Below are 12,905 nucleotides of genomic sequence, written 5' to 3' on the forward strand. Positions count from 1 at the left end.
ACAACTGTTAATTGTAACGCCCCATGAAACTTAATTATGCAAAGCAGAGCGGCGACAGTGCAGCCATTAATGAGATGTTTGATTCAAGAATAATTTGTTGTTTGGAGCTTCGGACTTGTTTTGCCTGTCCCTTCAACTGCGCTGCACTAATTCCCAGTCCGTGCTTGTTTTAATAGGGTGTCAGTAGGGCACAAAATGGCGCAGCTGAGGACACAACGGGAGAGCTCACAGCTTTGAGCCCATTGAGCCAATGCACAGCAAGTTCCCACCATATGGGTTTCTTGCACTGCAGCAATCTGCCTTCCCTGGAAAAGCAGCAGTGGGAAACACAGCGTTAGGCTGAAAAACGGCAGCAGTGCTACCGGGCACTTTTAGGCATAGGTATGGGAAGGGCTTGCTTACTCCTAGACTCCATCAGCTCCTATTGATTCGCTGGGATACATGCAGACACCTTTTCCCATTCGTTCTCTAAATGCACAAATAAACGCCACTTCTGTCCATGTCCCATCCAGGAAATATGCCCAGCCAATCAGAAACAGCCCAACAGGGAAAATCCAAGCATGCAAACCCAAACATTTGCCCTTTTTCAAGAACTCGTGCTTTGCTTCCAGCTCAACTCAGCCATCACGTTGTTTGCCGGTAAGTAGCATTACAGTAACCACAAATTAAAGTACATAAGAGGATGAACAGACAAAGGAAAAGATGATGACTTTGTACAAAACCATGTAGTACACCCACTGATAAGGTGTGTGATAGATAGAGCTACAAGCTGCCGCGTGGAGCCCTTCGCCGCCGCTCTAAGAGACTTTCTCTCTAAATGGGGAAATGAGATTGGTAGCCAGACCAAAGTCTATTATTTAAGCCTCCAGTTATTGATAGAAACACACTATCTTTTTAAATTTACAAGCAAGCAAGCAATTCAATTTCGCCCATTTACAACAGCACAAGATGTTTGCTCATATCTGCCGTGCAGATACCGGAGCCTCTCCGGCTCTCCCCCAGCAGAAATCCCCCACCTCCTCCCAGCCTCGTTTTTCTTCCCGGTGACACCCGCGGCTTCCAACCCAGTCCCAGCCCTGACCCTCTCCTCCTGTTGGCCCCGTTAATATCCGTGATGAGCGGGCTTTGGAGCCCACAGCCACCCCAGCTCTCCCAGCCCATGAATCAATAGGATTTCTTCCCAGCGTGGCTGAGGAAAAGGAGGGAGAAAGGGTACTTTATCGCTGATATATCTCTTGTTGATAGGAAAGACACTGCTGGTCTACTGCAACTGTCTATATTTTTCCATATAAATGCGACTCTTAAAACAGCAAGTCACGGAGAGGGTTTCAGACACATCCAAGGCCCTTGGGAACAGCCCCATCATGACTACACGATTACAGCGCGCGATATTGATGGCAACTGAGATAAAGAGTAACTTGCACTCCAGCACAGTGAATCCTGCCGACGTCTCTAATAAGATCAGGACAGATGACAAGGCACTCAACTGTGCCCCAGCAAGGTCATTACAGAGCATTAATAAAGGAGCCTTATTATGAACATATCACTCAGCAATATTGCATTTCCCACCTTCTCTGTTCAGAGACGATGAGCGCGGCAGTTTCTCACATCCCTGACCTGCTGACTTGGGCTTTTGTACTCGCAGCCATCCAGGCCAAATACGGCCAATCTTCCCCTTCTTTTATTTGAAAGAAATATCGATCTTCTCCCATCACTTAAGGAGCCCTGACCGCCCATTTGCATACCATTCAGGCAGAGGACTTCTAAAATTCTCCTTCCTTTTACCTCCTCCAACCTCCTGCAGCCCAGCCTGGCTTCAGAGCACCACAAAGGAGCAGCCATAGGATGCTCTCCTCTCCTTGCAACACGGGCAAGAAGATTCAGGTTCACCAGATCTTCCACCACCCTCTTCCCACTTTAATGTGGAGTCCAAGCCAGGCAGAACTGTCACCACCAGAACTTCACACTGGGCTCAGCTGAGACCCTGAGTGAATTCATACCCATTGCACTGAAAACTTTTGGCTCGCAGGAGATAAAAGCCATGCTTGGAGAAGGGCACCATTTCTTCCCAGAGCGTTTTTCTTCCCCCCACTGATATTTCATTTCAGGCACCGCTTTGATTTTATAGGGGGAAAAAAAAAAAAAAATCAAAATCAAAAACAATCTGACTCCAATTGTTCAGAAGTGCTACGAAAAAAAAGAAAACCCACCCCGATATTCACAGAGCTCTGCTCCTGTTGCCCTAATTCTCACCTTCTCTTATTCTGTAATTTCCTCCTTTATGACATGGTGACTGGAGCCGTGCACAGCGCCTCAGACGTGCACTCAGCTCGGGCTGAGATATTATTGTTGATTTATACGGGCTGGCTCTGCTTAGGGAGCAGTGATTTACTTTGCTGTGTTTTCACAATGCTGCTATCTCTTTGGAGACAGATATCGCCCTCATCTCCCCACAGCCCAGCTCCTGGTGCTAAGCACTCGGTCGCAGACTGCTGAGACACTTCCACATCTCTCCTCTTCTCTCAAGCTTTGTTTCAAGGAAGGTCATTACCACTTTTGTTTTGCCCTCTAACACTTTAACAGCCCAATTAGGAGACAGGCAGCGCTGCAGTGGGTGCTGGCCAGAGCACGCCCTTATGCCTGGAAAGCAATTCTCCCTTACATTTGTAGACACTTAAATGCGGACCCAATCTTAAACCCCACTTATCTCCACAATGGAGCAGGTCAGGAGTTTTTCTTCCCAGCTCTGCCTCACGTTTCAGCTCTGCCTTTTGTTGGTCCCCCTCTCTCAGTGCCGCACAACAAGCACCCGAGGTCACTGTTAGCCCTCCAGAAGGATTTCTGTTTCTCCCATGTAAGCAATCCTGCACAGCGGTGGCTCATTTTTATGACCTCGTGCCAGAAGCTGCCCAACACCCAGCTAAGGGCCCATCCCCAATGGAACGTGCTGCTCCCCAGGTGGCTCCTGCAAGGACAGCTTGCTTGGAACACCGTGCCTGCAAATGATCCTCGGAGACAGAAAGAGGAATAGGAAAGACCGTACAGCAGAGCCCGGCCATAAATACCCACTAAGGGACCCACTGTGGCTTTGCCTTTTGCAGCATTTATATATATACATATATCAATAACCACTTTAATGGAGCGAGTCTTCACGACATCGCCTTTTGGGCACTATTTTGCAAGCAGAGGTACATCACTGTAATTCCACGCTTTCAAAAAGCACTCTGGGAAAGTTGCTTGCTGGCCAAAGGTGGCATTCCTGCAGTTAGAGAGCAGCAGAGAGAGACGGGAAGGCATGCTGCTTCGCCATCATGCATGCATTTATGAAGCTATTTGCATCCAGCTCCTATCACAGTGCTCGTTTACCATAACACACAAGCACAAGCAGACCAGCAATCCTGGCAAAAGAAGGACATGGAGGTAACTTCCAGCCCAGAGCAGTGGAGCAAGCACCTCGTGCCCATCAGATACACACACTGCAGATGTGCTGCTCTATTCTGCATCCCAGCCTTCCCTCCCTCCTTTGCCTCTGTTTCCCCCACCATGGGACATCTCAAAGCCAGCTCACTAACAGAGATATTGTGATGCTTAACAATCAAGCAACACGCTCAAAGCCTTTGAACTAAGTGGCTTTCTGTGGGTACGATGCCTCACCCCAAACAACAATGCATTCTGACTCAGTGCTGGTTTCTGCAGCGACTGTCCTCAGCACAACCGCCAGCCCTCCTCCAACTGAAGGCTCTTCATTATTAGTGATGAGCTAAGAAGCGCAGTGAATACAGCTTGATTTTGCAGCTCCAGCAGTTAGGGAAAAGAATACATCTCATAAACCTGTAATCGGTGCAAACTCACTGTTGAAATCATTGAGGGAGAATAAATATGGAATCCCACTGCCGCTTCCCAGGTGAAGCCGTGCTTTCAAGCCCATGTTTTCCCTTGCTGCCTTCCTCCTGTGAGAGGAATGCAGGCTAGACACCAGCTTGCTTTCCCTTCCCTCCACTCCCACAGCCCCTGCTCTATAAATTGTACCACTTACATCCACGAACAACTTCCTACACACTTTGTAAACTCTAATGTGCTCTTAAGGAGTTTTACGCAGTTCCTCTCTGATGCTCATAAGTATCAAATCTTTCAGGTGCAGCAGCAAGAGCCAAGATCAAATGACAGGTTGATTTAGTGTAGCTCTTACTAACAGCTTGCAGAAATTAGAAGTAAATAGGAGGTCAAACAGCTCGCAAGTAATTTGACATTGGCAAATGCAGCTTAGTTAGGCTCCTTCGGTAATAGAGAACAGTCGCATCCTGCCTTCACCTGAGTGCTCTGCAGCAGCAGAAGGGTCATTACAGCTAAACATACTTGGACAGGACAACGCTTTAAATGGTGATTATTTTTAACAAGGGATGGGTATTTTAAATAGCGCCAGCAAACCAAACTGTAGGCACGCTGCCGTGACAGAAAATGGCTCAAAACCAAAAGATTTAGGAACAAAAAAAAAGCAACCCAAAACAATGGAAGTTGGGAACGCAATATGGGACCATCCATAGCTGTGAAACGTCAGCCAGTAGAGCAAAGCATGGGCATAAGCCAGCATGGAACTCTAGGCTAGCATGGCTGGGTTGTGGTTGGACTTAATGATCTTTAAGGTCTTTTCCAACCTGAGCAATTCTATGATTCTATGAATATAACAAACATCCCCACGTGTTCCAGATACTCGTGGTAGAGAAACACACCCAAACTCTACCAAATGCTGAAATAAAAGCCACAACGAGCTTCATGTAGACTGAAAATAAAGAAAACAAAGAGATGAAAGAAAAAAAACAGCTGCAGTCATGATATATAGCACTGCTGGAAACGAACACGTTCTGCAATAGTCTGACTTCAGATGCTTTTTGGATGTTGATTACCTCTTAAATCTCCTTCATAAAATATAAAGGTAATTAGGGACAAAATAATGACACAGTAAGTGCCGACTGCTCCAGACTCAAAAATGCAAAATAATACATGGCTGTTTCGGAATAGGTAATAAATGAATTACGGGGTCCAAACCATTATTTTCATAGGTATCCCTCCTGCAAGGCAGCCAGAGGTCCTGGGCCAGGAGGGCGAGCAACTGCCTCCACACGGCCACTAATTCATGGACTGAAGTTGGGCTTATAAAACAAAAGAAGGAGAAGAAAGGACGAGTAGGCCATTGCAATGATAACAACGCTTCTGAAAGAGCCCCCGTTTCAACTGTGGTCTCTATGGCAGAGGGAAAAAGGCCATCCCTGCATCTTAAGGACCTCCCGATGAACGCCCCGTCACGAAGCTCCCCACTCCCCCAAGCACTGCGGTGGGAGCACAGCGCTGCTGTCCGCACGCAGGGCCCGTCTTCCCAAAATAGTGGCAGCATCTCCCAGCCCAGGGCGGTTCTTGATTTCTCCACACCTCAGTTTCCCATCTGTCTAATGGGAATAATAACACCGACCCATTTCATAGATACATTAGCGTTCCAGAAGCACTTAGATGCTATGGTAACAGGCGGCATTACGCCGCCCACGCTCCCCCATGCTGACTCCATTATTCAGCAGAACGCAGCCAGGCCAGAAGAAGCTTCCTGCCATGCTGGATGAAGGATGGGCAACACACCTTGCAGACCTCAGCCCCTTTCTACGTGCCGTGCGGGACACATCGGCTGCTCTCTGGATGAGCAGCTTCATCAGAGGTATCACAGAGAAGAAATGTTACCTACTGGCTGGCCATACAGCCTGCTGTGCAGGAGATGGAGAAGAACAAGAGAGGCACAAAGAGCTGTGATGCTCAGCGGAAGACCCAAGCCCAGCACATAGTGAGGGCCGGGCAATGCTTCAGCATCACTTCAGTCATCTTTCCCCACTGGGCAGTGCCGTACGAGCTCCCTGGTCTCAGCAAAAAGGCCACCAAGAGCAATTTTGACCCATCCCACAGCTGCCCTGGCCATGCATTGGTGTTTGTTGCTCCCCACAGTCGCTGCTGCAGGCAGGCTGTGTTGTATTTTAGCCCCGACATTACCCAGCAGGCAGCAAGAACTGGATACTCATTAACTACACTGAGATGGGAGCAGCTCCTCCTATAAAAGGTACTGAAACAAATCCACCTCTCGGCGCGTGTCACGTAGCGAGGCAGAGGGCTGTGATGTGCTCCTCTCTCTGTTTGCTTTTTTTTTTCCTCTCCCCTTCCAGTTTTGTTTTTGCTCGGTGACATTTGCAAGAGAGAGAGCCCTTGAAAGCTGCGTCGTTGGACACTCAATTCATAGCCCTCGTTCATTCCTGCTCCCTCACTGTCACTTAGCAGAAAACATTCCGAAATCCAATATTTGATCTCTCTCCCTCCTCCTCCTCCTGCCCTTTGATCATCTCCCTTCTGCACCTCTACCCCCGGTAGGACAAAGATGCTTAACAAACGGGAGCAATGGGCTGAGGAGCGAGCTCCGGGAGGGATCCAGGGCAAGGCAATCAGATTTACAAAGCACTTGCTATAGGCACCGCCAAGATTTTGGCAGAGATGTTGAGAGATTTGTGTGCTGCATGCCAAATGTTCTAGAGAGGGGCTCTCAGCTGGTTAGCAGGGAGTTAAGCATGGCAAATAGTTAACAGTTAATGGATTGCCAAACACTTGGCCAATGAGTCAGTGCTCAGCTTATAACTATGGCACGTAGCCATCAGCAGCAACATCTACTGATGGATTTATACCAATCTACTACTAATATCTGCAATATGTTTCTAACATCTGCTAACCCCTTATTAACTCTATACAGACTCTTGAAGAGCTATCAATAAATGTAACTTTAATAGGAAGGCTGACCCTGTTGCTAGCATCAGAACAGAAGCAGAAATCTCATTAAATCAACTTTCCTAGCTGGGCATCTTTTCTCTGACAGAAATCTCATGAGAGCATCGGGCAGGATTGGAGCAGCGCCTGTCCTGAGCAGGGAGGAACAATCCCTTCTGTGGCCCTCAGCACGAGCAGCAAAATCCAAAAGCTATCTGAGGCTGAGCACAGCCTTTGGGGGCACCTCCACCCGCCCCAGAGACGTTGCAAGTAGGCATAATTTCCTCTAGTGGTGGAAACTGAGCTAAAACGCAGCCAACAGCTCAAGGTCAGAGCATCCCTGCCAGCTTGTCCTTGGGACTGCAGAGCCCCTGCCCTACACCTCAAGGCAGAGCTCTGCATCAGGCCGTGCATTCCCCTTCTCTCCTCCACAGCCACTCCACGCTGTTGGTATTCAAGTTCCAAACCATTAAAAGAAAAAGTTCCTAACAAGCTCGAGTGCAGTGACCTCATTCCGCATGCAGCAGCCTCGTGTGTTGCAGCAGATATTTTATTCTTCCCATATTAGAGGTGAAAAGCGTGTATTTAGGGAAGGCACCACGGTGTGAGACGTCAGGAAGGATGGCAGGGAGTCAGCTTTCCCTTCCCTGGAGGAGGCTGTCCTCTCTGCTCACAGCCTGCTCACCCACGCACCCCACTGCCAACACAACTCAATCCATGGGGCAAACTGAGGCAGGCGGGCTCACGGGGCCACGTTTCTGCTGCTTGTGTGGCTGTGCTCCATTGCCAACTCAGCTCTGGGGGCAGTTTGCAGCAGCAGCATTCACGCACCCTGCGTGGACGGGGCCAGATCCCAAGCTAAAGCTCAGCTCCTCCACCCCCTGCAGCCTTCAAAGGCTCACGCTGCACCAGCTTCATTCACCCCTTTCATCCAACTCTACCATTTCCAAAATAAATAGGTTTTTATCAGCACAGTTGTTACATCTGACCAAGAGGAGCTGCTCCTATGGAACAAACAACCTGCACCGCAGCCAGCACCACTGTCCTGCGCTCAGCAGAAAGCCTGCAGCTCTGTCGCCGTTTCTTGCATCCGAGCCACTCGCATGGCTCTGCCAACCTCCACCACCTGCTCTGCTTTTCCACGCTTTGGCCCCGGCTTCTGCGGACCTCTGTAGTGCAAAAACCACCCTGGCATCTCGTGGACCCTTCCAGCGAGCAATGGGGTTTGCAGCCTCCGCCGCGGCACCATCAGGCACGGCTGGCTGCGATGCTAATGCACTGCGATTCCGCCGCGCGGAGTAATGGACATTGCAGCACGAAATTAACGGTGCATCTGCTCCTCGCTGCAGACGCCGGAGAGAGTGGGCTGTAATTTCGTCTCCGATCCCCCAAATAATGTTTGTTGTCGTGCTGTAATCTTGGCAATCAATGTAACAGCTGAACAGATCGTTTCGGCTGAAATATTTGCTAAACACACTAAGACCTTGAAACCACACCTCAGCGTGTGCGTATTGTGTATGGAATTACATACTGAACTAAATAAGGACTGGATGGGGGAGAAACAGCAAGAGTTGCCAGCCAATTAAAAAGCAAAAACACTACCAATGGAAAGAAAACCCTGCCGTGCTTATCTCCAGCACCTTTCACCAGCAGCATCTTACTGCCTCTGAAACAGAAAAGATACAAAAGCTTTGAGCGCTGAGTGTTTCAAGCACACCACCAGCCAAGTCGTATCAACTAAAATGTATATGCAAGGCTTTTAGGAGTGGAATTTAATGGTCAAAGAAATCAATTGGCCAAACCAGCTGTACACGTATTAACCTCCCAATATCCCCCTGACTGAGTGCTGCTTTCACTCATCTAGCTATAAATAGGCTAAGCCACAAAATGTTTTTATTTGGGGAATTTAGTGAGCGTTGCTTTTTATACTGCTTATATCCTGCTTGAACGGAATGCTTTGGGAGCTGGAAGGAGCAGATCCAGCAAAGACAAAGCCACAGACAGACCGGGTCGTGCCCATGGCCACGCTTCTGACCACCTGCATGCCTTCCACAAGCCACAGCACATGGGCATTTTCCCTATTTGCCCATCAGTGGAGATTTACTTTGAACCAAGCTTTCCAAAATAAAGACTGTGCCTTGTTGTGTGTCCATACAACAGCCACACTGTGTGATCCCAGCTCTGGGGGTCTCCAGGCAGTCATGCCTGTAAGTATGAGAGGTTCAATTCCATCACAGCCACTCAATACCACGACCACAGCAATGCCCAGCAGTGCCACTGATATGCCACAAGGACTTCAGGGACATGAGAGAAAAGTCGGTCCTTTTTGGTCAAACTCTCGTGCTTCCAATGTTTTGATTCCTTCCAGCACTGTGAAGCATTTGTATAAGTTAGCGCAGACGTCGGATATACATCAAATTTGACAGGCTTAGGCTGAGTTCAAACTTCTGATCACAACATCCATTATAGCACCGAGCCATTTATCAACGACTGCTCAAAACAAAGAGGGAGAACAAAACCTCTCACTCCTGTCATACCCGGGGACTCACAAGACCAGGCCCACCATCACCGTTCTCCCCTCCTCAATCTGCAGGTTGCTCTGTGATCCCGAGGCTTTTACCCTTAAAGCCCCCCCCCAAGAAATGGACCTTGATGGGCTTTGCAAGGGACCTGACACCCCTGAGGGAGTAAAACCACCACGTGAACCTGTTCCAGGCAGCAGTCAGCCTTTCATCCTCAGCCCAGCTGAAATCCTGCCAGGCTCACACAAAAGCACTGATCGCCGTAATATAATGGGTAAATGGGTGAAGAGAGATCAGAGGTATCACTGATGGAACCGTGGGTAGGAGCAGTCGCTCCTGCTCTGCCCCAGGCACATCACGCAGCCTCTCTGATCTCAGTCAGGTTAGGATCACCTTGGGAGTGCTTTGGAGGCAGCACATTTGCAAACATGGGGTGCCAAGATACGACAGCAGAAGGGGAAAAGTCATTCCAGCAAGACCCAGGCAGCCCTTTAATCCTCTCCGCCCTGCCAGCTCACAGCTGCTGAAACACAGCACTCTCCACTTGGCCTCAAAAAAGAGTCTGGGGCTGGTGAGCACCTCTGCGGTGACCTGTCAAGCTCAATTGCTTGGCTGCAACAACCCGCCCATCACTAAACATCTCATTCAAGGGGGTTTCAACCATCTGCACTGCGCAGGGACCAATATCTTGCCTGGGCTGCACATTTGGATTGGAGAAAACCCACTTCAGCCAACTAGCGGAGCCAACAGCCAGCTTGAAGCCAAGAGAGCCCCAGCAGCTCGAGCATCACCTCCACGGCTGTGGTTATCCCAGTGCCCATGAGATGGAAGATAAGGGAACCACTCTGCACGTCCCTGTCATGCAGCAGGCTCTAATCCTGCAGCAAGAGCCAGCCCGGCGTGCCTGGATCCCACATGAAGACGCAGCCAACCTGCTGAGGAGAGCTGCCTTGGCAGCAGTCCCGCAGTGGGGAAGTGATGGGCTTTCCCCAGAGGCACCAAGCAGACAAATGAACCCCGTGCTGCTTAAAAGCCCCGGCTGGGGGACACGCTGTGCCTGACAGATCCCCATCCCAGCATGGCGATCATAGGGAAGCAGTACCCAACCTCTGGTGGCAGGGCTTGTGAAAGCCACGTGGGCCAAACATGGAAAGGAAAACACTGTTTTCCTTTAAAATAAAACACCTAATTTAGTCATTTTCTGCACATTCGCTAATTACTCATCAGCTTTTCTAATGAAGGTGCTGTGCTGGGCACTGGGAGAACAAGGGACTTTCTGCTGAAATCAAATGGTGAGTAAGTGCTGCGTTTACCAAGGGAAGGCAGCTTCAAAGCTTTCCCTTCCACTTAGATTTTAAGCACTTCTACAAAAGAGCATTGATTTTGGGTTAAATTGACTGATTTTATTCATAGCTGGTTCATACGGTGTATTCAAAAGACAAATTGTACGAGACTGCAAGCTATGGATCAGCTCTGATAATACAGAGTCCTCTTTCCTCTTTTTTTCTCTTCCCCCCCCCCCCCTTTTTTTTGTTCTAAATATTTTCCATGCTTATAATTTGCTATTATTTGGCCCCTGCTTGGACAGAAAAGGCATTTTCACAGTATGGGAGCCTCTCTTTGAAGAGAGGGTATTATATTTTAATGCCAATTACAACAGAAGTAAGAATCAGACATCCCTGCAACACTTTAGAGCTCCTGCTTAGGAAATAGCCTATTTGGGGAGGGGGGGGGGGTGTTTTCTTCATATACATCATATTTATGCAAATAGTTTATTGACTCCAATTTACTTGAAATGTATAATAAACACGTGTATCAAGCACTAAACACTTGTGACAGAGATCAGCTCTGACCCCTCAGGTGCACTGCTGTAGCTGTTAAGAGAAGTGCTGTACGAACACTCTTCAAACACATAACACGCCAGGGATGTTTAAGGGCCATTGTAGAGTGGGGACAATGCTGGAAGCCCAGGAGGGCTGGGAAGCTGCTGTGTGCCCTCAGACACAAACCAGGGAGGTTTTCAGCTCCTGCCAACCCAGCGCAGGTCATCATTAAGGTCCCCACATCACTCACGGATGCCCCAAAGCACAGCCACCCCCTGCCGAGCCCCACACCTCAGCTTCACCAGGCTGGGAAAGGGGGATGGATGCTTCTGCAGAATGAATCTAGAACGAATCTGGAGCTGTAAGACATCAGCAGCTGCAGCAGCATCGCTTCTAACACCATTACCCACTTCTATAACCACAGGGAAAGAAGACTTAAACTATCAAACTTCTTTCCCTATAAAAAGGGGTCTGCCGACCCAAAACATTCTCTGCATTGAACCCACTCAGTTGTTTCAGGGAAGGGGAAGAAATGAACAACTTTAAAAAATGCTGAAGCACGAAAACCTGCAGAGCGTTCAATCAGAGGCTCATCTCACAGCTCCCTTCTGCTTTATTTAAACCCTTCGGGAATACATTTAAATGGATGAAATCAAAACAAAACAGTGGGGGGTCATCAGTGGGAGGGGTTTCACTTTTCTCTTCTTTTCTTCCCTTCCCTTTCTTTTTCCTTCTCTTCCCTTTCTTTTTCCTTCTTTTTCCTTCCCTTTCCCTTTCCTTTCCCTTTTCCTTCCCTTTCCTTTTCCTTCCCTTTCCTTTCCCTTCCCTTTCCTTTCCCTTCCCTTTCCTTTCCCTTCCCTTTCCTTTCCCTTCCCCTTCCCTTTTCCTTTCCCTTTTTCTCCCCTTTCCTTTTCCTCCCCTTTCATTTTCCTTTCCCTTTTCCTTTCCCTTCCCTTTTCCCTTCCTTTCCCCTTCTTTTCCCTTCCCCTTTCCCCCCCTCTTTCCTTTCCCCACCCTTCCCTTTATAAAGGAACTCCGCCATCCAGCAAATGAGCAAGGGGAAAAAAAGAAAAGCGATATTCACCAAGCTCGGCTCAGAACAGAAGTAAAATAATAAATAAATAGATAAATAAAGAGGAGAGAAAGATCACATCGACCGCTGGGAAGAAGCAGCCCAGATTTGCATTTGCAATGAGGTTATTCATGTCGCACCCCAAACACAGAGGCTTGGAGTGAGGGGAAAAGGGCACAGACTGCAGAGCACGAGGGCACGGATGCTCCTCGTTTAGCTGAATTTAATACTGATTTTCTATTATTGAAGTAGGTATCTCGTAAAAAAGAACCTCTGAAGTGTCTCAAACATAATTAGGTTCCCAGCAGCCATGCGGCAGCATTAAGCACAGTGGATCTGCATTGTCCCCACAGCACGTTGGTGCCTGCAAACCATCCCCTGCTCAGGGAGGCAAAGCTGGGTGGCTTTGGCACCAAGGGAAGCCCTCCATGCCCCAGATAAGACATCAAATAGTGGGATGGCACACATAGCAGCTAAGCCAGTAGATGGGATCGGGACCAACGCGGGAGCATCTCTGCTTTCTCAGAAACGTTCGGGTTGGAAAAGACCACTCCATCTCCAAACCCAACCCCAACTCATTCCGCCATGCCTGCTGACCACGTCCCTCAGTGCCACATCCCCACCCCTGTGGGGGGGGACAGGTCCTGACCCCCCTCATCACCCACTGCTGCACTCCATGTGCACATTGCAAACAGATGC

The 12,905-nt window shown here is 48.8% G+C and overlaps 1 protein-coding gene and 1 long non-coding RNA gene across 4 annotated transcripts in view; one reads left to right on the forward strand and one right to left on the reverse strand.

The window, feature by feature from the left end:
* Positions 1-12,905, reverse strand: part of OPCML (opioid binding protein/cell adhesion molecule like) — a 254,693-nt gene that overhangs the window by 188,415 nt on the left and 53,373 nt on the right. The window lies entirely within an intron of this gene.
* On the forward strand, positions 5,371-8,235 carry LOC121107519. Its single transcript, XR_005841740.2, has 2 exons — positions 5,371-5,704; positions 6,899-8,235. It is a non-coding gene; the product is annotated as an uncharacterized LOC121107519 (long non-coding RNA).

The sequence above is a fragment of the Gallus gallus genome, chromosome 24 (assembly GCF_016699485.2).
Source record: "Gallus gallus isolate bGalGal1 chromosome 24, bGalGal1.mat.broiler.GRCg7b, whole genome shotgun sequence".
Classification (NCBI taxonomy): Eukaryota; Metazoa; Chordata; class Aves; order Galliformes; family Phasianidae; genus Gallus; species Gallus gallus.